Source organism: Vidua macroura, chromosome 8 (assembly GCF_024509145.1).
Source record: "Vidua macroura isolate BioBank_ID:100142 chromosome 8, ASM2450914v1, whole genome shotgun sequence".
Classification (NCBI taxonomy): Eukaryota; Metazoa; Chordata; class Aves; order Passeriformes; family Viduidae; genus Vidua; species Vidua macroura.
In genome coordinates this window covers 10,352,952-10,377,397 of record NC_071578.1, presented here as the reverse complement: position 1 = coordinate 10,377,397, position 24,446 = coordinate 10,352,952, and the positions used below count along the sequence as shown (strand labels likewise).

The 24,446-nt window shown below is 38.3% G+C and overlaps 1 protein-coding gene across 3 annotated transcripts in view; it reads left to right on the top strand.

The window, feature by feature from the left end:
* The window catches only part of ADD3 (adducin 3), a 91,852-nt gene that overhangs the window by 18,835 nt on the left and 48,571 nt on the right, over positions 1-24,446 (top strand). For 2 of the 3 annotated variants that reach the window (XM_053983481.1, XM_053983484.1), the window contains exon 2: positions 14,492-14,537. The gene's annotated coding sequence lies outside the window, so the exon portion shown is untranslated. Of the gene's footprint in view, positions 1-14,159; positions 14,538-24,446 lie in introns of those variants that run through there. The other variant, XM_053983482.1, reaches the window with a different exon arrangement.

The following is a 24,446-nucleotide window of genomic DNA, read 5'->3' as shown; positions in this document are numbered from 1 at the left end:
TGTTCTGTGCATGGGAAGTCTTTGTGGGCCAATCAATGTATTGTTATCACAGTAGTAAAATGAAGATTTTTTTTTTTTATGTTTATCAATTTCAAGAGGAAACATGAGGAGTTTATGAATAAGAAGAGTATGACCAGACGCTGGGATGTTGGAGGCACTGATCACAGGCGGTTGCAGACGGGGTTCTCAGGGTCACCGTGGAGCATGCCAGCGGGCTGTGGATTTCCCCCTTCAACCACACTCTGTCACAAATAAACATGGTGATTACTGCAGCAAAGGCTCTGCACTAACACACACTGCTGACCTCATCCCAAGAAGCACACAGCACCAGCCAATTTCTGATATAGCTCGGGAAAAACATTTATTTAAATACTTACTGAAAACAGATGTTTGGGAGTTTTGTTGGGGTATATTAAAGTCTTCTAAAAAAAACGTTATATCCTGAACTGTAATTATAGTAGCTGATAGTTTATACCTTTCCAATCCTTGGTCTCTGGGGCCATGCTTTGATAATTTCTCCAAGGGAGGCACTTGCTGGTCAGAAAGTGCGTTCAGATTGAGACCACCCAATAGTCACTGAGTAGAAGTCAAGGCAATATGTATGTTTTCATTTAGTATAAACATTTTTAATTTAATGACTTCCTGTTTCTAAGGATGAGAATAATCTTACTTAAAAAAGGAGGAGGAGGAATATTAAAACAGGAAACTTGCATGCATGACTGCTGTTTGCTAGCAAGCCTATAGGTGATGCAAACTTAGGGGAAAGCTCATGAGATGTTTTGATAATTGCAACTTGCAATTCCTAAGGTATTTGTCAAGTAGTTATAGTTGTTTTCCTACAAACACACAAACTTGTGCATTTTGCCAACAGAAATGGACCAAGTAACAAGAGTTTGTTGAATGGAACAGCAAATGAGGGGTGAGTTCATGTCAGGAAGACAGAGAGGGGAGAGTACAGACAGTGTTTTAAGTAGTGTCTTAATAAAAGTTACACTGGAAAGGATTTCTGTTTAAGTAGGTAACAAGTCCCTGTTTACATTTTGAAACCTAATCTGGATAGGCAGATTATGCTAAAAGAGCAAAAAGAAAAGCTTAGCGAAAACCTCACAATTAGACTTGAATCATTAAAACATTCAACAAATTCAAACTGAAGGTGTCTCTTCTAGTTTTGTTCACTTTCCTAACTGAATTTGATGTGCAAGTTCTCAGTGTGACTGCCTTGTAGAAGTAGCACATGAAAGTGGCTGGTTTTTTTCCTTGAGTTTAGCAGTTTCAGCAGTGTAAAAAAGTGAGTTGCAGAGATAGGTAAGGGCTTGTGTAAGTTGGCTGAGGTGCACATACTCAGGAAATCTTACAATTCTGTAGTACTGTTTTATTTTACACCTGGACGTGGATTAATTCTGCTGGCCTTCAATGTGTATCTCATGCAATCTTGCATCACCATTTAATGGAGTGTTCTGTTTGATCAGCACAAACTCCCTTCCTTTCTTTAAAGTAACTTTTGTTGAAGGGATCCAGGTGTGTGCAATAAATGCCTTTAGCCTAAGGTGAGGATCTTGTTAGCAATGCAGCTACTGAGAGGTGACTTTAAAAAGTCATGCATTTATTTTCCTGTATTGTTACTTTCATAGATTTTCTTCATACCTTAAAACTAATAAAACTGCAGCATGAAATTTAGAATCTTGTGTTTTATCTGTAAGTGGCAAAAGGTGTTAGAAAGCAAAGCTTGGGTGGGAAGTGAAGACTGCTGCACCATACAGCAGACAGACTTTCCTGTTGCACTTAGACCTTTCAGTCACTGTTAGCCATAGTTGCCACTGAAATTCCTAATTTGAATTTCCAGCCTCAATTTCTTAAGCTGTGAAACTGTCTCATTAAAAGCCTAACCTCCCCTTAATAACATTGTCATGAAATAAGGTTTTACACTTGCTGAAATTTGTCTTAATAGCATGGGCAGTGGTACAAGGAATTTTATAGTACCAGGCAAAGAGGACAGCAGTGGTTTCCACTGCCTCCCTGGCATGTCTAACCTGGGCATTCTCGTCTATTCAGTTTTAGCCCTTCCTTTGGTAGGTCACTTGATTTCTGCATGGTTTTCTTGCTGTGTTAGGAAGAAGTAGGCTGAAATGAAGAAAATCCTACCTCCTAAACATGCCTGGAGTGTGTGCTAGGACTCATTTCCACAGTAGGCATTAGGAGGTTAGTTCCTTGCTCTGGGTATGGCTTTCTTCCACTCTCTTAAGCTGGTTGTGCTCCTCAGCACAGGAGCTTCTGAGTACAGCCACACTTTGTGGATATTTTGGATACAAAACCAATCACACTTTGCTTGAGTGAAAGTAAAGCATTGAACAAGTTTTGTTTTTTTTTTTCTTTTAGTGTTTCTAGCAGAGCAGTAAGAGGCAGTCTCCTTCTGTTTGGAGAAATACAATTCATCTGTCTTTGAATAACTGACAGAGTATGTTTTGTAAGGAAAGGCTTTGAGATTCAGCAGGGAAAAATGTTTCATTATATGTTTTATATATATATATATATATATATATATATATATATATATATATATGAATCCCACTGAATACAGAAGGTAATCTTCAGAAAGCGTGTTCTTGCCAAAGACCAAAGTTACTTGATGTTTCCACGTTGTGTTTACAGCTAAAACCATTGTTCTGATTTGCATTCAGAATGATGCATGTGACAGGCCATTATCTGGATTATTCAGTGTGTGTAATTAGGCATTTTGTTTCTTTTCCTTTCAGAGTATCTGTGCAGATTTTAAAAATTTGAAGTAAAAATTATCTGTGCACTTTGATACATTTGCATAATTAATTTGAGAGGTTGGTCAGAAGGATTTATTTTGAAGCTTTTGTGCCTAAAATAGGTGCCATTGATTTATGGACAGAGATGAGTATTGATGTGTGTTCTGCAGTGGAATAGCATAGTGGAAATAATACCCCAGCCTGTGGTAATGTATTTGGGATTTCAGGGCTGGGCTGTCACCTCTGGCTGTCAGGCAAACAGTTTTACTCCCACTTAACACTGAGGTTTTGAGGTGCATCGATGTTTTCCTTCTGAAAAGGAATGCTGTACAAAAAGAATTCACTGCCCAAACCGACTGCAGCAAACCAAGAGAGTTCCCTTTCAAGTTGAAATTAGCCTTACTCAAACACCTGTATTGAAACTGCTTTAGAAACATTTTATTTTCAATTCACGATCTAGTTTTCACTGAATGTAGAGGGGATCTGGATTTATATTGAAATGTGAATTTAAAGTAATTTAAAAAAGCAAACAACAAACCCTGTGTATACTCAGAGAGAAATTGTGTTGCTGTGTTTTGAGAATGATGGATAACAAGAGTTGTTTTTCCTCTTGCAGACAGGTACACGTGTGCAACCTCTGTTGCTAAGCAGTGAGTTATGTGGCTGGTTGATAGGAGGAATGTTTCATTTCAGAGTGCACCACGTACCTCAGAAGTTTTAAATTCTCCAAGGAATTCTGATTATTTTGGCCTGGAGGATCTCATCAGCTGGAGTTCCCTGGTGTAGCTGCCCTTCTTGCCTGTCTGCATCCTGAGTGCAAACCCTGCACGTAGGGTGCAGCACCAGCCGGGGAGAGCATCCAGAACAGCCCCATGCCACCAGGCTGGAGGGATGCTCTCCAAAGTCCAGTGCTCACCACAGTGGGGAAACCTGCTTGGCATTCATGGTGTAGAAACTTCTCTTGAAAATCAGCACCTTTTATCTGACCCACTTTGAGTTCTTGGACAGAAAAGTTTTCTGCCATACTAGTTAAAGATTTGTTTTTCCTCTGAAAGAGGAACCATGAGATGCAGGCAGTCAGATTTTCTAAAAGTCACAGCAGAGCCTCTGCATGCCTGAAGGAGCAGACTATATTAAGTGCCAGCTGTATTATTTTTAGTGTCTCTTCCTGCACTGCAGTTGAGAGGAGTAGGCTGGCAGTGGCTGTGAGCTGGTGTGCATCCTGCTTACACCTCTGTGCTCTCCTTCAAACAGATGAGTTCCTCACCAGTGAGGCTGCCAGTTAAATTGCTAATTCAGGATGCCAAAGAGCCAATCCCTTAATCGGTTTGGAGTTTTGCTTCATGTGCCTTCTTCAGCTGATGCTGTGTTTGCTACAGAAGCAGCACAAACACAGAAATTTTGTCCCTTGGATTCTGCCCTGTTTCCTTAGAAACTAATTTCATACCATAGCTGCAGACTGAGCATCAAGTCACTTCTTGTTCTCTCTGTTAGAAACAGGTAAAACCAAATTGAGGCAGGCTAAGTGCAAATATATTAGTCCTCACTTCTTGGCAGATTCTTCTCTTCTTTGCAGTGAATATTCTCCTACTGATAATTTTTCAACTTGGATGCTCTAGAGAACAGGATCCATTAGGCTGTGATTGCTATTCCTTTGATTAAAGTTGTGAGGAGTTATCACTGCTGAAAGTAAAACTTGTTTTTAGTAGTTTGCATAAAACGTTCAGCTTGTGTCTCAATAAAAGGAAGTTGAGGGTTGCCTGAATGTTTATTGTCCATGTCTTCAAAAGGAAAAAATATTGCAAAATTTAGGGGAAATTTGAACAGCTTGAAATGGAGGGAGGGAAGTTCTTTTTAGTACAGGTATTGCTCAACTGATAACAGATCTCCTGGGGTTTTGTTTCTGATAAGTAATTTAGCTGTGCTTCCCTAAAGCAGAGATGTTGCATCTTCACAACACTTCAGCTACTTTTAATGACAAACTGCGTTTATTCGCTCTGCTAGTCTTTTGAGTTTTGGAGATAAGGAGGAAAAAATTGGGAAGGGGCAATGTTGAATCATTCTAGAAACTGGCATCCTTAAAAGAAAGCAAACAGAATGTGGTAGTGTTTGGGTGAGTTATTTCAGTAGTTATTTTTTCACGTGGGCATATTCATTACATTTTTAATTCGTTGTTACCTCTCTGTGGTATGCAGAGTACCACACATCTGTAATTGAACTTCTAGTTCTTGGTATTCCAGAAGAGCTGCTGAAGAGACAAGAAGATACTTGATATGATCATTAAAAGTCATTATGCCTCTGAAGGGTCACTTTGTTGAATTAAATTCAGAGGTTCAGCTTGAAAATAAACAACGGTAGGTAGTTCTCTTAAAGCAAACACCCCTCTAGAAAGGTATTTTTCTTCCTATTAAGTGTTTTCTAATTAATGTTACATTGGCATTTTCCCCTTATACAGGCATTACATTAGCTTATTAAACTGAATTAATATTTGAAATTAGTCAGATGTTTGGGTCAGGCATCACGAAGCATTGGGGCTTTTCAATTCCTAGTTAAAAAGCTGAATGTCAAGCATTGCTCATTGCTTTCATTAATTTTCCATGTAACTAAGACACCAATCTGGCTTTCATTTAAAATTGATGCAAATTTCTGGTGCATGTCAAGTGGAGCAGAGTAAATCTGCAAAATAGCTTTTAATGATAAGCTATAGTTATAGACTATCTTTGATCGAAAGAGATAGTGTGGCCTGAAAAATAGGGTTATAAAATACTAAAAGGCAGCCTTCTACTGCAGCGCAGATAAAATAAAAAATAGGTGGGGTTTAAGGACATGTGGTTGAAAGTAAAACCAGTTTGAAGTAGTTTCTTGTGTTCTGCAGTTTGTGCTTTTTCAGCAAGTTTCCTTAGCACACTGGATCAGCAGTGTTGGGGAGGGGTCGCAGCACAGATAGTTTGATGAAAACGCAGTTTAGAAAAAATCGCGTGCTCCTCTGTCCTGGAGGAGCCAAGATGCAGCAGTCATTGCCAGGGGGAGGAATGCCATTAAAATGGATACAAGTTCAAAAGTAAATGTTTGTCTATGTTCCTTTTAAAATTTGTCTCTGATCTTAGTTTGGCAATAGTTCATTTTATTTGCAAAGCTGTCACTTTTACTGTCTAAATAAACACTTTGGTACAATTACTTCTATCCTAATCCATCATTCATGAACTTTCATGCTGTTTGTAAGGGTTTTTGTGAAGATAGGGTGAAAACTGAGGGGAAAAATAGTAATTTCTATTTTAAATTTTTTTTTTAAAGGCAGCACTAGGAAATTATAACCAAAGAAGTTGTATGACATCAGTAGAGCTCATGAGGGAGATTGAGTGGGGTCCCCAGAGAGAACAGTAATTTTTTTTGAAAAAGTAAGAACTTAAAAGATAACTATGGAGACAAGACAGAAAGATAGTAAGGAGATTTTTTTCGTTCATGAGCAAGTTTGACTTTCTTCTTAGTAATGTAAATACAGTCCAGATGGCTGGAAAGTACAAGATGCTCCCAGGGGTTAGGGTGGAGGTTGGCTGAATTAAGCTTTGCAGAAGTCAAAAGTGAACAATTGAGATACAGAGTTTAAAATAATAAAACTATAGTTGATTTTGATCCTTTCTCAGGTTTGGGGGCTGAATTGACTGTTTCATGAACATAATTAAATAAAAGAATATAAAGAGGCAATGTTTCTGGTTCATAATGTCATTATAAAGTAGGACAAATACTGATGAAAACTTATTTTTCTTTCACCAGTAGAGTTGGTCAGTTTGTAAACAAATCATAACCTCAACTTCCAAATACAGCTTGTTCTAATAAATAAGGGGCTTGGTATTTCAGAGAGGAGGAAAAGTGCTTCAAGATCTTTATGAACATTATTAGCTTTGCAGCAATAATTTGATGTCATGGATACAGCTACGGCTTTGTCCATAAGTTAATACTGGAAGAAAATAATATCATACATTTGAAGTTTATGTTGTGAAACATCTTCTGATCATCTGTTGTCAGGCAAAGATTCCTTGTGGTAGTTTTGTCCTACCTTGATGCAACTGGGCTAATTGCCCCACTAATAATCACCATTGGGAGTGCGGGGGAAATCCTCTCCAGCCCCCTCAAACTTCAGCTGCAGGTCTTCACTTTCATTTCCACTGTTCTCTTCCTGTTTCCAGGCACAGTATGAGGGGAGTTTTATCAGTCTCAGAAACAGCTGCAGAATGCCAGTAACCTTGCTGGGGATACTGAGAAGTAATGCTGCAGTAGAATGACATAACACTTCAGCTTCAGAACTGAAAGACAAAAATGTATGTGAGTGGAGGTTAAGAGGTGCTGTGGATTTGATGGCTTGCAAAATAAAACCAAAATAGCATTAAAGGAAAAAGTGAGAATAGAAAGGAATCAGTGTCTGCTCAGGTGACTGAAGCATTAATTTAGCAAGAATTCCTTCTTAGTAAAAACGTCCTGAGTTGACATTTTTAGGACAGATGTGACAAAGGCAGCTTGCAAAAAGAATTGCTGAGAAATTAAACAGAGTAATTGCTAGGTCTTGCTTTTACTTTATAGGAGAAAACATATGTAAAGAGTCCATATGAATCTTGCCTTGCTTTGTATCCTTAGGCAGACCACTACTGTTATACCAGTGTAATAACTGTGAATATTTAAGTGTATTTTTTACATGTTAATCTAGTGCAATTGCAAATACCTGAGCGAGTTGAAAAGTTGGTCTTGTTTCCTTGTGTGGGAAATGGAACTCCAGGGAGCAGAAGTCTTGCTCCATGAAGTGCTCATTCATTTCTTGAAGCATTGAGGCTGTGTAGGGTCTCTTGGGCAGAGTAGGAGGTGGGTGGTCTGTGTACAGCACCAAGACGTTGCTTCCAATTGTGCATTTGAGGTGGTTGGCCAGCACGATGTGTCTGGGCAGTTCTCATGCCAGGAGTTCACATGGCAGTGGAAGAGGCTGAATGAGCTGGTGGTGCTGAAAACAGAATGCAGAAGTAGCATGACAGAATGGACTTGCAATGGGTGGAGGATTTCTTACAACCATTAGTAGTCTTTGTGTTTTGTCAGGAGTGTTTATTGCTAGCAGTGGGATCCTGCAAACCACAAGGAAGGAGTGATTGGAGCAGATGGTTTCTGGTGAGAAACCAAGAGTAGCTTTGAAAATGCTAAATTATACATTAGTAGGTGGGGTCAGAGGACAGTAATGAGACTGCAGTAAAAGCCAATGGGTTGAAGTTGACACTGAGAGATTGGCAGAAAATGTGAGATTTTGTCTCAGGGAGAAGAAAGCAGGAAACCTGTGTTAACAAAAGGTGAGAAAGGAGTCATTCTGGGCCTTCACGTTTCCTTTTGTTTTTAAAAAGGAATGTAAGATATTTTTTCTTTCAGGAGAGATTTAAAATCTGAGAAGTCTGAATACAAGAATATATGTGAAGTGAGACAAAAAAAAAAAAAAAAAAAAAAAAAAAGAACAAACAGGGAAAAAACAGGTCCAGGGGCATTAAATAGCAGCTGAAAAATGCTAGGTGTCTTTTTCTTCATAATTGCCCAAACCTTGGACATAGCTTGAAAATTATTTTGCTTAAATGGATTTGGTGTAGCTTTAACCTATGTTTTTTCATTTTTCATAAGGAAGGCTAAAGGAGCACTGTCTGCCTCCTCTTGACAGGCTTTTTGGAGCTGCAGTTAGCATTTGTGTTTTGTCTGGTTTGACAAACCCATTACCGGAAGAGATGCAGTATATTACAGTATATTAACACACACCTTCCCTCGTGCCAGTCTCAGCAGGGACCTCACCTCATTTGAAGGGAGCAAGGGGAGCAGAAGTATATAATGCAGTATAAACTACTTCCCTAAGGCCAGTTAGAAGGTCTGTTGCAAAACCGTACCCAGCAGTCAGATAAGGGCATTCAGATGGTTTCTGACAGTGTCATTTCCTGTTGCTTAGACTGTATTTATGTGAAAATTTAGTAATTGAGTACTTAAAATACCCCACCTGAAACTAGTTTTATTCTTGCTAAGAAACAGTCATTAGGATAGATACCAGACAGCAACTCCATTCTTTACAACACCAAACTGTTGAGCACAGGGCCTTTGTAAGTGAGGTTTATCAGGAGACAAAGGTAAAATGAAATAGCCAGTATTACTATAAACAATAACCCATAAGGTAAGTGTGAATTAACACCTTTGTTTTCATATGTATTTATTTCAGTCAGAAATCATAATTAAAGGTTTTCTGTTGCTCTTCAATAGCTTTGATTTGTAATATTTTTCTAATATCAGTCTCTGCTTCCTTATCAGCACCAAAGCTTCTAGTGATTGTAGTGCTAATTCAACTTGAGTATGGATGTTACATAAATTTTGCCTAGTAGTTTCTTGCCATTCTGAATATATATCTTGGTGCAGTGACTGTAGGAAAAATTAAAAATGATCCGTGCATTTTAATGAAAACCAGCAAACAATTTCTTGCATCACTTGGTATTACTATGTTCTAATTACGGTGATCGTGGTGTGCTGTTACTACTGCCTTGCTTTACAGTCTGCAGAGTTATGGTAGTGCTCTAGCAACACCAGGGAGATTAAATTGAAAAGTTTTTTGTGCATATTTTTTCCTTAGGATGTTGACAGCAATAAAAATAAAAGATAGTTTTTGAGTTCTGTTCTAAATCTCAGCACACTTTCATGTATCAGCTAAAGGGTTTTGTTATCTAGTTAAGATAAAAACTGAAAAAATAAGTTTTGCTGTACTATTATAATTAAACCAAGCTGTTTCTTTGTATAATTTTTGTTTAGAGCTTCAGAATCAACTAAACAGGAGGGGAGGTTTCACATGTTTGTAACTTCAGAAAAGTTGAATTCTTGAAGACCAGCAGTGTGCTGTGACGAAAGGTCAGCTTTTGAGAATTCAGTGGGCATCCCTTTGAAATAAAAGATCAAGAGATACAGTAATTTAAACAAAGCCCAGCTTGAAAAGTTTAGCTACTGGTTTACTAACGCCTGGTAAATGGTTTTGTATGTGAAAATATTATGGGATGTAATGGCTGTTTTCTCATTGATGATCTCAGACTATGAAAGTGCAGTATTGACATGTTTCATTAATGATGGTGACCTATTCCTCTGAGGAGCCATTGGAACCTGTTTGTTGTCAAAGTCTTGTGGCTCTGTTTGGGACACTAGAGCCATATTCATTCTTCTTTTAGAAAAGCATGGAGTATTTTCCTATGTTCCCTCTTCAACGGGGAATTCCAAAATTTGAAATCCTGTAAGAGTGGTTTCCTTGACTACAAGAGTAATAATCTCTCTGCCATGGATTGTAAACACTTCCACACTAGCAAAGTCTTTTTAAGTCTCTATCTGAAGTTAAGACATTTGTCTGTCTTTTCTACCATCCAAAATTCTTTACTTGTTTGGCAAACTAACTCCATAAAGCTTTGTCTTTCATTGGCTTTGTTTGTTTTGGTTTTTCCTTTTGAAAACAATTTGGTCTCTTTGTAACGCGTTCCAGTTTTGTTCTCCTTTCATGACTTGTTCCTCTTGCTCTCCTTCAGCTTGAATTGAACGAATTAAGTGCAGTTGTAGCTCTGATTAAAATCTTGCCTTAATTGAGTTGCAAATTTGCAATGACATATATTGGTCAGGGTGCTGATGTAGCACCTTTCCCATTCCGAGTGCCTTCCTGAATTCTGACAATACTGTTTTTTCAGTTGCCTATGTTCATTTATCCTATATTTCTCTCTTCACAGCATGAAGTTCAGCACAGAGTGTAAATTGCTTTCTCCATGATAGTGACTTGTTAATTATCTGTCAGGAAAATTAAGTCCCTTTGTAAGTCCTGTCTTGACTTTCCCTTGAGGTGTCTCTGCTACTTGGTCTCCTTGTGCAGTTTCTGGTAGAATGTCAGTTCTGAGAACCATTGCTGTACAGATACACAAACATTTCCAGCTTCCTTTGGAAGGATTCATGGTATCAGTTGACATTGCTCAAATAATGCTAAATGAAGAAGGTGGTGAGGAAATCTATCCATAAGATTTACATGGGATGTCTTCTAAGGTACAAAGGGTATCATTGCTTTTCCTTTCACGAACTCAGCTGAGTACCAGCCCATGTTTTTGTGCCTCACCTGCCTTAATGTCAGGGAATGTGTCTTGTTACTGATATGCTGAGTTATGGTTGGGGATAGGGGTCTGTTTCAGGTTGACAGGGATGCTAACAGTATTTAGGGAAAATTCAATAAATAAGTAGATCGCAGTTTTGTTAATCAAAGGTGCTAAATAATTAGACAGAAATTCTCTCTGTAACCCCTAGGAAATATGTTTTTGTTAAGCTTCTCAGGTGTTGATTTATAGTAAAGATGTCTTCTGGTATGACAGTTCTGTATTCTATTATATCGTCTGTTTTGTATGCTGAGTGCTGAGAATGGAAAAGATGGAAGCATGGTTAGATTGTCAGTTGTTTCCAATGAAGAAATCTCTGTTTGGTGGAACTGTTTGCATTCCTGTGGTCAGCAGTATAAGGAAATACCATGTTATGAAAAATACCCAATTGTTTCCTTAAGGACTCTTAGAGTTGCACAATCTTTTGATGGTTTTGTTTGTTAAAAAAAAAAAAAAAAGAACTTAGTTGCCAGCTCTTCAGTTTGGAACTCAAAATTCTCTTAAATATTTACTAGAGCTTTGCTTTTATAGTCAAGGTTTGGATTCAAACCAGAAGTGTATTTTCCTAACGCACACTGATCAGCCATTATAATATGAGTAGCTGAGGAAGATTATAATTTCATTCCAGGGCATGTTTCTTTGGGATATCCCAACAGTTTCTGGACTATCCATCACTGTGATTACTCATAGTTTCTGAATGCAGCTCTAAAACATTACTTCTCTAAGAGAGGCAGAGGTAGCTCTCAAGTAACCAAGTGGCTTTTGTACTTTAATTCTCAAGATAAATGGTATTTCTGACACACAAATTCTTTTGTCCTACAGGCTGAAGCCCACATTTAGCACTTAATTTGTACTTGCATTTTCAATATCCTGTTAGGATTTGTGTAGTGTGTCTGATTTCTGACATATGCGGTTATTCAGATGTATTGAAAATTTTTTCGAAGCTGTTCTTGTTCAATATCTGTCTAATTGCTGTCATCTCTTGAGTTAAAATCCACCTCTCTTCCTAATTTATTCATCCAAGAATGTATATTGTTGTTGTTTTCCCTGATCTGAGAACTGACTCTGAGTTTGTTCTTTAATGTCTGACTGTTACTCTTTCCCAGATTTTCTTTTTCCCATTCTTGATATGATCTGCATCCTTTGTTATTGATTATATAATTTTATTTTGGGTATGGAGGCATTTAACTGATGAACAAGAGCTGAGAATGGGACCTAAACAATGCAAAGTGCAATGAAGACATTTCTTGATGAGTGCCTGTGTCAAAATTTCTTGCTCATACTCCAGGGGTAGGTAGAATGGGATGAAAGACCCTGGTGGATTAAGCAGAGGGAATTAAGTCATAGCACTAAATGTCAGAGTAGTTTGATAATTGTCACATATTTTTGTTGTTTTAATCATGAGAATTTTGAAGGGAGGGATGAATAGCTATGAAAGTGCATTGAGTGGTAATAGGGAGAAGGGATGTGAAGTAGAAGAGATTGTAACAAAGAGCTTGTGACAAAGGACAGGGAAAAAAATTGCTCAATAGCATATTATGTTTGCAATGTCACAGTTTCTGGCTTTCTCCCACAGTACCTCCTTCTACTGAGAGCCGTAGGATCTCCAGCCTCTGCAGTGCCCAGGGGTGGGGACAGAGCTGAGCAAGCCAATTGCTGTCCTGGCCCTGCTGGGAGGGAGCAGTGCTGTGCCACTCTAGGGAAACTGAAGTGGTGTCAGACATCTCAGATATGGGCACCTCTGTGTTCTGCACACCTGTGCTACTAGACCTGAAGCTGGAAAATTGGAGAGACCATGAAATTTTCCTATCTGAGAGCAGTGCCCTCTGGAAACAGTAGCTGCTAGCCTGGAAGAGAGTCTCTTCTTGCCTGTGAGGGCTATGCTTAAAATAACATATCAGGAGCTTGCGTAAAAATAGTATTCCCTTATCTCTAACAGTGTGAAGTAGATGAAAAATAAACTGTACTCATGCCAAGAATAAACAGTCACGTTAGAGTGTTTAAATTCCTGATGCTGTGGAGTACTCACGCTCTAGCATGGCATTTTGGTGCCAATGAATTTGTTCTTCTTTCCCCAGTCACTGCCATTGTTTGTGTGCTCCGCCAGGGAGCAGTTGGCAGGAGAGCAAAATGAGTAAATATGCCTAAACCCCACAAAGAGCACCTAGGTAGAGAATTTAGGGGAATTTAGTCCCCTAAATCTGTATTCCTGTTAGTCTTGTGGCTGTTTACCTGTATTACACCTATAATACTCTGTATAAGTGCATTGTTCATTCCTAAATATTTGCAAACCTGCTGAGCAAGTCATTGACTTTATATAAATAAATAATTCAGGGAAAATAAGGCAATTTGAGCAAAAACAAGATGCAATAACATCTTATTTTTACTTCTCTTGGAATTTTGTTTTTTGCTTTTGAGTATCTTGTAATGATGGTGTCTTCCAGTAATTTTGTATAATTCTACTTGAATTATTTTTGTGCACATTGGTTTTTTTGGAAGTCAGTTCTTTACTCCTGAAATTCTTAGAGCATGTTGAATAATCCAGCTTTTAGTGCTGATGGGAAATGGGATAACCAGGCTGCTGAAGTGTTGAAGCTGGTGAAGTATTTGTAGTGTGATATGCTGAGAAAACCTAAGCAGTAATGCTTGAGGATACTACAGTGAAGTAATGAAAGAATAAAAAGGAAAAGCTGAGAATGGTTGAAAGAGTCTGTTACAGCCTGATGAATTCAAATGGGGTAACAAGTTGGTGAGAAGTACCAGCCTTGCCTCATGGTAGGCTGAGCTCAGTGTTTTCACAATGCATAAAATGTCTAATTTCATAATGCACAAAATGTCTAATAGATCTATAGATCTTAGAAATTGTAGTATATGTTTTGTATGCATGTATGAAAGGAAGGAGTCTGGCCCCTGTCCCCCAGGAAATAACTGTTTTTTCTTGGTGGAGTGGCTGAGGGAAAAAGGAAGGTGATGGAAATAATTTGTCATGTTAGACTGAAGATAACTTGTGGTCAAAGCCTGTGAAGACAAATGATGATAGCAGTAGACAATTGCTATTTTATTTACTCATTTTACTTTCATGTTAGAAGATGAATGCAGGAGGAAAACCCATTCCTGCTCAGTGGTGGGAAAGGGTCAGAGCAGGGCGGTTGTTTCCATAGAACTCTGGGCACTGGCTGCTGTCAGTGTTCAAAGGGAGGTGTTGTGTTCCTGTGCTGTGCTCCTGTCCCAGCTCAGCAGCTGCTCTGGAGTTCAGCTTCCTCAGGGGCTACAGGAGGAGTTGTGGATTGTGGCTGTTATACTCTACTTTAAAAATGCAGCAGATCGTCTGGATTTTCTGAGTTGTAACCTGAGATTTCCAGCTAGGCACTCTTAAATGAGACTTCCCTTTGAGATTTTGTTATATGAAAAATGCATTATATGACAACAAAATAAAATGTAATTCAATGAAAAATTCTGAAAAGGGGTTCAAGAAGCTAGATGTCATATTGATGCTTTCAGTATACAGTATATTCCAGTAATGTTGAGAAGCCTACCAGGAGTCAGTCATGTCTTTTTTCTGTTTTACAGGTCAACTGTATTACTAGAGAGGAGGAGAGCTGTGGAAAAACTCAAGGTACCTAAAACATTTTACTGCCTGAATTCTTGCTGTGTCCTAGTGTAACAATATTAAGGGGGAAGAGGGAACTGAATCAGTGAACTGCCACTTTTAAAGTGGTTTTATTAAAAACCACAGACAAACAACCCCATCACAATAATCTCATTAATGTTGTGCAAAATACTTCTGTGGGATGAAGTTTTCCCTTAGCTTTGGTGTGTGTACAAGAAGCTGCATAGTACTTGCTGTAAATATAAAATAGAACTGCACAGACATAAGGGTATTGAGGTGTCCTGCAAGTTCCAGCCCCGGTGAGGTGGATTTTCCCTCTTTGTACAGTGGGGTACAGGCAGCAGCTGATGATAAATATCATCAAAGACGAGAGAGTGTGGTGATTGCAGCTTTGACTTTCTTCAGGGCAGTTAACAGCAGCTAACTGCTGCTCCGTGTACAGTTCCTAAAGATGCAAAAGGAGTGGTATGAAGATGGCAGAACCTGACAGCAGCCTGGATTCTACAAGCTGGAACTGGGGATTCTTTTATACATTTTTCAGACATGTCTGTTAATGTCTTACAAGTGTATGTGTGGTATAAATAACATGTGTTGTGGTCTTTATCTTAATAGGAGCAAACACTCTTACAGTGAAATATTTTGGGGATTTGAGTGCCTAATCTCTTATCTGAAGTATTTTTTGTCTAGCACTCTTTTCTGCAGCTCCCCAGGTCTTTATTAAAATAAGACAGTGTTATAACTTGCATTTTCATGTCTGTTATGTAACTAAAAAGACTGTATTAAAATAATCTTGTTACTGGCACTTGGATAGGGTTCTTTTGAAAGATTTTTCTTAGTTGGAGAAAGTTTTTCTCCTTTCTTTGCTGTGAAGTATTATCTGTGAGATGCTACATGTACCTCGCAAATGGAACACTATGAGGCAGAAGCAAGGAAGAAGTCAAAATATTATCACTTCATCAAAATGGAAAGACAATGGCTTTTAGTAATAAAAGCTGATTTTATACTTCTCTGCACTTCAAATTGAGAGGAGCTGAGCTACCTTCTTCCACTAAGAGTGCATCAACTTGTTACTTGTGAGTAGTGATGTAGTGAACTCTGGTCCTTTCTGTCCTGTTGATGCTAAGTTTGCATTGCTTGTAGCTGTGTAGGTTGTTTGTGCCACATATGCAAAAGCAGTTTGCTACAGATGAGAGTAGAGTTTATATGGAATTAATTTCTCAAATTTCTACTATAAATACAGCTTTTAGAAACAAGTTACATTAAGTCTTTGTGATTGATTGAAGAAATAATGGATGTTTTCTTTTTGTTTGAAGAGTGTGAGAATTTAAAAGAAAGGGCAGCACAACTTACGGTCCTGGCAAAAACAAAATATGTTCAGTTCTTGACCTGCTGGTGGTAGTTATGCTTACATTGCAGGTGATACAAAACTACTCATGTCCGTTATTTGGACAGAATTGAAAATACATGAGAGCAAAACTGTCTGCTGTCTGAGAGCAAAACCAACAGTGTTGTTGTCACTGGTGTGTTCATCAATAGTGCCTTTTATTTCAAGAAACTGGGAAATTTCTTGGTCCTTTCACTTTTGCTTTAAGATCAATCAGATCATTGGTTCCACCTTGAAACTGAGGTCTTCTATGATGCTTGGGGTATTTAAAATACAAGATGTTTTCCTGGGATCTTGGGAGACTGCTAGACATGGAGCCCTGGTGTGGCTGCATTCCCTGCAGTGTTGGACTGGCTTCTCCTGCAGGCTCCTGCAGGCTCCTGCAGGTAAGATGAGAAGCTGGCAAAAAAGCATAAAAAGGAATTAATGTGTAGCTGGAAAAAAGATACAAAAGACTCTTAGGCATTTTATCTGGCGTCTCCAGTGCTGAAGGAGAGGTTTCTATCTCTTTGCTCATTTTAGACAAGGGATTTTACTCTTGACTTTTTTTGCCCCTCACTGTGCAGAACCTGTCAAATCCTTTTCCTGACACTTTCTCCCCCGTCAGTCCCTCAAAAAGACTTCAAAAGAGATTTTTCCCAACTGCAAAAGGAACCAGGCATGGCCTTTCTAACTCACCCTACATTTGAAGCATTGATAAGTAACATGTGGCTGGCTCCAAACTGCTAACTTTCCCAGCCATTTAAAAAAACACAGAGTATGATTTTAAAAGAAACTACAGGATTGTTCTCTCTTCTTTGCAGTTGCCTTCGTGTAATATGTCCCAAGAGGTTTGATTCTTTTCTGTCTGAAGCAGTGAGAATTCACTACTGTCTTTCTGATTAACACATATTGAAAAGAAATGTCAATTTTTAAAAACTTTTCCATATGGGAAGGGTTTCTTTATTCATAATCTGTGTCACGCTCTTTAAGTTGTAACTTTCTTTTTCTTTAATGCCTTTGGATCATCACTATTTGGAGGTGCCCTAGCAGAAAGAAAAATATTATTTTTAGAACTTGAGACTGAGTAAGAGGAGCCTGGAATCAAAATCTACTGTCTTGCATAATTGTTTAAACCTGCCACGGAGTTTGGCAAAGGTACAGACTGACAGGTCTTTTCCATGAAATGTGGTTGGGGCTTCATCTTTAAAGACAGGGTATGCCTGAGGACAGCCCTGGTCCTTTTATAAGAGTTAAGCTCACATGAAAGGCAAGGCTGAGGATGAAGAAGAATGTAACCTGGGGAGTTTTGAGTTTATTCAATAACTCCAATCTGATGAATCTCATTATAATGATGGGAGAACATGGTAAAACAGTGGCCTTTTAAAATCCTGCTCTAAGGAACAATCTGAAATTAAACTGTACAAAAATACAGTAAGATGCAAGACTAACATAAATCTGTTTTCCAATCTATCACCTGAATTGATTTTTCTTTTAAAAATAGCGATAAAAGCCCAAGCTCTCCCTGAAATACGGATAGTTTAGCTGTATTACCCATTTAACTTGGTCAAATAAAATTCAACATTGTCTCTTAGCTGTTGGGAAAGCTGCACTCTCTTCATGTTGTCCCACACGGTTTGTGTGAGGAGAGCTCAGATCTTGAACTATTGAAACATTCAAAGGGTTTGTTGGAGCTGTTTTTGAAAACATTTCACAGAACTCTAAGATTCAGCAAGTTGGTAAAGTTGATATTTCTTTTTCAATGTCTCTCTCTCTCTGATATGAAGCATATTTCTAAGCTGCAGGTAGCATTACTCATTTAGACTTTTAAAATCCCCTTAGACATAGTACTGAGGAAGAGGTCAAAGTAGGGCAGAGCAGGACAGTTGCCAAAATATTTTTGCATGTTACCAGTGTAGAGTTGACTAAACCTTTTGTCTGTGCCCTACTGAAGTGTCAGCCTTTAGTGTCCCATTCCTGCCACCCACACACACCCTGTTTTCCAGGATGACTGCAGCAGCTCTGCTGAAGGCCATGTTCCTAACTAGGCTGCTGTAGTGTTAATGGTTTTGAGCCCTGGGCTTTCTAATCCTTGAGAGAGGCTAGATGTGTTTGTGGGACTATTTTAAGCATGCTCTTGAGTGCTTTCCTCCCACCCTGCTCAGTGCATCTTTCAACATTCCCTCTCCATTCTCCAAACAGCCCTCACCCTTCCAGCCCATCAAGGAGGAATTGGGATGAACATTGGCTCAAAATCCCTTTAGGCATGATGTTTCCTAGGGTCAAGCAAGGGAAAGTGTTTAATAAGTGTTTACTCCTGAATGTACAGTATTTCATGCAAACATGGCAAGATTGTGTTCTCTATCTTTTGTCATCTATCAGCCCTGATGGAACCATGTTTAATCATCCTAGAAGCCTGGGGTCCTCTGGTTAAATGTAAATTTATTGTCCCCTCTGAGCCCCATTGTCAGTGAACTTCCTGGTTTTGGTCAGTTTTTTAATTGGTGCTGTTTAAGTTGCCCAGATGTGGCTCTTCAAATGTCAGTGACTGTAGATAGTCCTGTCTGCTTGAATGATGAAACAGAATATGTGACACAAGTGTATTTCTGCCTTAAATGCCTGTTTTCAGTAAAAAGAAGTTGTCTTGCAGTCTGATAACAAAGACAAAATTAAGCACGGATTTGGGCTTATGCACATTTCATACAATTATGTAATCTGATGCTTTTTTCTCTAGAGAATCAATTTAAAGCTTTTTTATTCCTCGTATGAGAAGTTTCAATGCAAAGTCTGAGTCTTTGATTTTATCTCACTAAATATTTGTAGTTGCAGACAGTAATATTTGTTCATGCTGTATCTGCAATCTGTGTTTTTCTTGTTCGGATTGAAAGGTAACCACATTAATTGTGAAGATGATTTGCATTTAATGTCCTGCATTGGTTGGACTTTTCTTTCCTGTTGAGATGAAGAAACTCTCTGGAATTCAGTTCCTGTTTACTTGGCTGTCTCAGCCTTGTCCTGTGTGGATGTGACAATGGTGCTGTATTTCTTCCACTTCTCCAGCTTTCCCTGCTGGTGGTAGTGCTCGTGCTGAACTGAGCTGTTCACTGTGACCAGTTCACCAAAGCACTGGAGCTCTGCCCAGATACTCATAACAAATGAAATAAAATGTGGGATATACACTGTGCAAGTTAAAGTAATCAAAGAGAATTAAAAAAAAAAAATAAATAAAAGGAGATCCTGTTCAACATTTCTATAGTTCTTGCCTTTCTCCTGAAATACTTCCAGAATTGCTGCTATCCATAGCAGTAAGGAAGGCTTATCCAAATTCCTGCAACCTTTTAAATGCGAATAGGGTGCTTGAAGCAAAGATCCCGATTCCTCCTCAGGCATGCTGCTAATCCCTGAGTTTGTACAGAATTCTGTAGCTGTTACTTCTGCTGAGGATTTAGGAAAAAAGCATTCAGGCTTTCCAAGGCAGCACAGCTTCCGAAGGCTTTATTTCACTTATGTTAAAATACTGAATTTTTGGTGCTGCTTTTTTTTTTTTTTTTTCCTTTTGTCTTTTGCTTTTTTTCCTCCATGAGTACCTGGAACATGTTGAAGAGTGTTGGATTGCTTTTTGCTGTTTTCCCTTTCCGAGGTCCCTTTCATGGAAACAGTTTGCTGGCAGCAGATAAGTTTCTGTATCTCATTCCCTGTCAAATTCCTCAGTCCATGTGATAAAAAGTTTCATGGGAGGCAGGAGGAGGAAGAGGATTCATGTGAAGTCTCTGATTGCAGCAGGGAGCAGAGGAGCTTGGTGGGCACCTCCAGAAGGAATTGTAGGGAGTTGCTGGGCATGGGAGAGAAGCAATGGATCTTTGGCATTCACCACACAAAAACCTTTTCCAGTTGACAAAAGGAGATTGTTAAAAGTTAGCAATACAGATTGTTTTATCACATCCTGTTAATTTTAAATTAATGAAGAACAGCTCTGCAAAAAGGAGCGGATGTAGTTCTTCAGTTCCTTGTGACATGGCGATCAGATTTTCAGCTCTTTCTGTATGATGATGGAATTAAAGCTGGAAATGCTATTCAAAATTGCACACTGGTATATTTTAAATGATCAGGCTTATAACTGGAAGAGAACAGATCTACCTTAAAATTAAATATTTTTTTCCAAAAGATAAACTCATTCTATTTTGCTAGCATTATAGCTACTAAAGAAATGGCTTTAAATGTGTCTCTCTACATCTACCACATTGTACCTAATTTTTTTGTAATTGCTCATTGGCTTAGGAATAAATCTGTGCCTGGTGACTTAAAGCTCCTGAATATTTGTAAAGCATAAAAAACCCAATGTATTAGCTCACAGTTGTGTGTTTACTGTGGAGATTGTTGGATTTTATCAGGTTTGGCTTTATTAATCAGCTGAGTAGAGTGAATGAGAAATGTGTTTTTAAACTGGATTTTTTTTCTAAAGTAGTTATAAATCTTGAAACTCCCACTCAATACCAATTTAACTTCAGCAACAGCCTATGGGTTTGTGATTTACCCCCGCTTCACTTATTGAGTTATACTCAGAAATTATAACATCCTTAGCAAATGTCTATATTTAGAAAGTCGGGTTTTTTATTTCCCCTCTGCTGAAGCTGGATTTGTATAACTTCTTGACAGTTCAGTTGTAGTAACATGAAGGCTTTCTCTGTCTGCTAATGACCAATGACTTTTCATGGAAAAGAGTCTGTTAAATGTGGAAGTAAGTTAAAGGCTTGGTTTTGTTGTGTGTCAGGTTAAAACAAATGCAGTCAAGTTCTTTGCAGCTGATGCTCCCTTAATTCTGCTCCTCCTGCTAACTGAGACTTGCCAACACTCAAGTCTCTGCTGGTTATCAGCATAGAGTGCTAGGAACTGTGATTTGTGTTGTGTCATCTTAGGCTGAGGGGAGTCTTGGTTGAAGCGGAATGGGATAAAAACAATCACTAACAAAACATGAAAGTCTGATTTCTTTATGCTCCACATTCAGGAGCAGTTTTACAGTGGTTGACAGTTGCTGCTATTGCCCATATACCAGTAATTGGAGTATTTATCTTCATTTTAAATTCATTTTAATCACATTTTTTTGGACTAACAGTAGAGCAGCTACACAAATTAGTGAGTGAATTGCTGAATGAAATGTGTTTATTCTCCATGGAAATGGACCACTTATACTTCACATAGGCTCTTACTTTAGATTGAGTTAATTCTTCTAATAAACTAAAGCAGTCAATCCCTCAAGTATTGCAATTAAACACATATAAAACAAACCCATCTGCATTCTGTTTGCAGTGTTTAAGTATGTATTCCTTTTAAAAAAAAAAAGTTTTGAAGCATTGTAACACACAATACCAATAGTGGTTATACTACATTGAATGTATTCCTTGATGTTTGGGGCATCAACTTGCTACCATGAAGGTATGGAAGGAAGCAGTTTTGTGTTTCCAAAGCCTGAAAGCCTGTGCATACAAGTCTCAAACTTGCTGAAGGCAGTGACTTCAGAAAGCATCAGCGTTGCTCTCAGTACGTTTGTGTCTGGGATAGCAAAGCCGTTCTTCCCTGGCTCCCAGGAATGTGTTTGTATGATTCAAGTTCAGTGGTGTGAGCTGGGGGACTGAGCAGTACAATTTCCCTGCCAGCCTTCTGCCTTTGCTAGTCATAAAAATGAAAATGCTTGTTATAAGGAAGGTAAAGCCTGCAGGTAGTAAAGTGACTTTTTAAAGAATTAATTAGAAGTTGGATAAAATATATACCCATCTACTGAAGACTTCAAACTTTCTGTTGTTGCTACTTTTTATTTTTAAGAGGCAAGGAGGGGTTTATAGCAGGGTTTAGGAATCTCTTAGCAACAAGGAACCATCTTTCAAAAGCTGAAGTTTTTGCTGAAGAAAATAGAAGGGGAAAAAAAAAACCCTCACAAATTAAATTTTAAAGTATAATAAGTCTGGCCAAAAGATATTCTGAGAAACAATTTACTAAAGATACCAGAGCCAACAATAAATCCTTTAAATTGAATCATTTCAAGTACATCAGGAATGAACATCCTGCCAGACAGACTGGAGAGCTGATAGATGACTGAACTATAGAAGAAATACATGGTGAAGATAGGGCACAGAAAAAAAGTTAAATTATTTTTATCTAAGTTGACTTTCCTGAGAGATTTTAGGGTGGAAACTTCACTTTGTAGGTCATCTTTTGAGACTTGGTCTCAAATTGAAATGTTGGTAAAAAGGATTTTTTAGAACATAGGAAAAAAAAGTAGCAAATTGCCAGGAGTAGATACTATTTACCCAAGAGAGCTTACAGTAACCACTAGTGACAACATTGACCTGGTAACTGTGATCTGTTGCTTAAAATGGCTGCGAGATCAGAGCAGGAAGATAGACAAACACAATTTCAATGTATTAAAAGCATTCCAGGAATAGCCAGGGTACCACAGACCTGCAGGTCTGTACAGGCAAGTTGGTGTGTTTCATTAGGAACAAAGACCACAAAATTGGTAAACACGTGGGCAAATACGTGGGCAAAAACTTATCTCAGGATTTGAGAGAAGTACTCATGTGCATTTCAGATAGATGGCCTTTAACCTTGGGGTGGGACATGCAGTTATTTAGGTCTCATTTTCCTTCTCTTCAGCTTGCAGAGTTGAACTTGCTGTTGGTGTGAAATGCAAAAAAACCTCAATCATTTGCTCTGAAATCATACAACTCTTTGAAAAATGTGCTTAATTAACAGCCAGAAACAGAATACTATACCACATTGTAACTTTGTGATAAATTAGATGGACCTCAATAAATAACTGGATTATAGGAAACAGTGAACTGAAATGAACTGTGTTGCCTCAAGAACACTAAATGACACATATATAATAAAAATCTGTGACTGCTGATGTACATTAATTTAGGTGTGAATGTTTGTTTAATTTTGGTCAGGTTCTGACCACAAGACGTAGGTGAAGTTTACTTTGTGGTACCTGTGGCATTGTGAGTAGATAGACTCCTATGGAATCTGCCAAATCTGAATTTTCTCCTGTCTCTGTATGCGACTGGCACACATCACACTGAACGTTTGTGACTCTTTCTTGCATTACTGATAACATACACTTCTTGGTAAGAAGATACAAAATAAATAAGGTAAAGTGTCATATTGGCATCATACCAGGCTTTAGGAAGAAAATATTGTTTGGACTAAAAGTGGCTTCAAGCTTTTTCACAGCTAGAGCCTCTTTAAGGTACTTAATGATGGTGAAATAGCTTTAAAATGAAACAGATTTTCTAGACCAGCCGAAAGGCCCTCTCCAGCATCTGTCAGCTTTACACCAATTTTGTACCAAAGAATTACAAAGTGACCAAAGTTTACCAGAAAGGTGAGGTTGCTTCCATGGAAATATTTTCTTCCACCAAATCTCTCCCTTAGGCTTTGGGAGTATACACTGTGGATAAAATGATGCTATTCTCTTTCAAGCATAAAACATGAAGTTTGCACCATTGCTATTTTGCACATTGTGTCATATGGAAGAAAACATATGTTTGTAGGTGGGTACTGATAAGCTTGTATGATTTAGAAAAGTATTCAAAAAGCCTCTCATCTTCACCACAGCTTAGTGTTGCGTGTTTGTCATGCATCATGGCAATTCAACCCTGGCTCATCTAACTGTCATATAAGGAGGAGAGCTTAAATCAGCTTTTACAGAATATATTTCAGTGCAGTACATTCAATACTGCAATAAACTCTTTATTGCCATGAATACAGCAAGGTGCTTGTAGTGGGCTGATGGATGCGAGGGGTTTGTTGTTGCCTTTGTTCCACTTTCAGCATGAGCCATTAAAGGATTTCTACTGTAAAGGAATGCTTTGTTTATTTACATGTCATGCTAACACTGAGATGTAGAGACTCTACTACCACATTGATATCAAGAAGTGTGAGTTGTCCAGTGCATTTGATAACTTCTTGGCTCATTTTTCTTTCTTGACAGCAACAGTAAAATACGGAAGACAGTCTTTGAGATGTACATTAGCTTCAAGCACTTACTGAGAATGGGAGAGAAAGCCTTGTCATTACTTTAAAAATAATTTATGGAACTCATTAAACACTATTTCCTATTAAGTTTGTTTGCTTTATAGTAGTCTCCATGGATGAACATTTTTGTAATCAAATAAATTTATATTTTGATTGCAAACCAAATAAAACATATCTGCTACCTTTTCGCTGTTCCTCCTTCCTTCACTTTTCCTCCTGTTCTATTCCCTACATGTTGAGATTTTTTTTTTTTTTTTTTTTTGAGGAATTGGTCATATATTTTTAATTAATGATTGTTATGTTGGCAGCTCTTGCACTTGGTATTCTGAAACCTTGTGACAGTTTCTCACAGCATATTTCAGTCTACACTCACACTGTTGCCAGATCTTGGGATGTGCTTGGCGCTGTGAGGTTCTTGTTTTATACTGTGTTGTATCTCACTGCTGAGAATTAGTCTGTAATATGTGTTGTTGACTTGGGCAATGTAAAAAAACACCCCTGGTTGTGAGATGCATAGA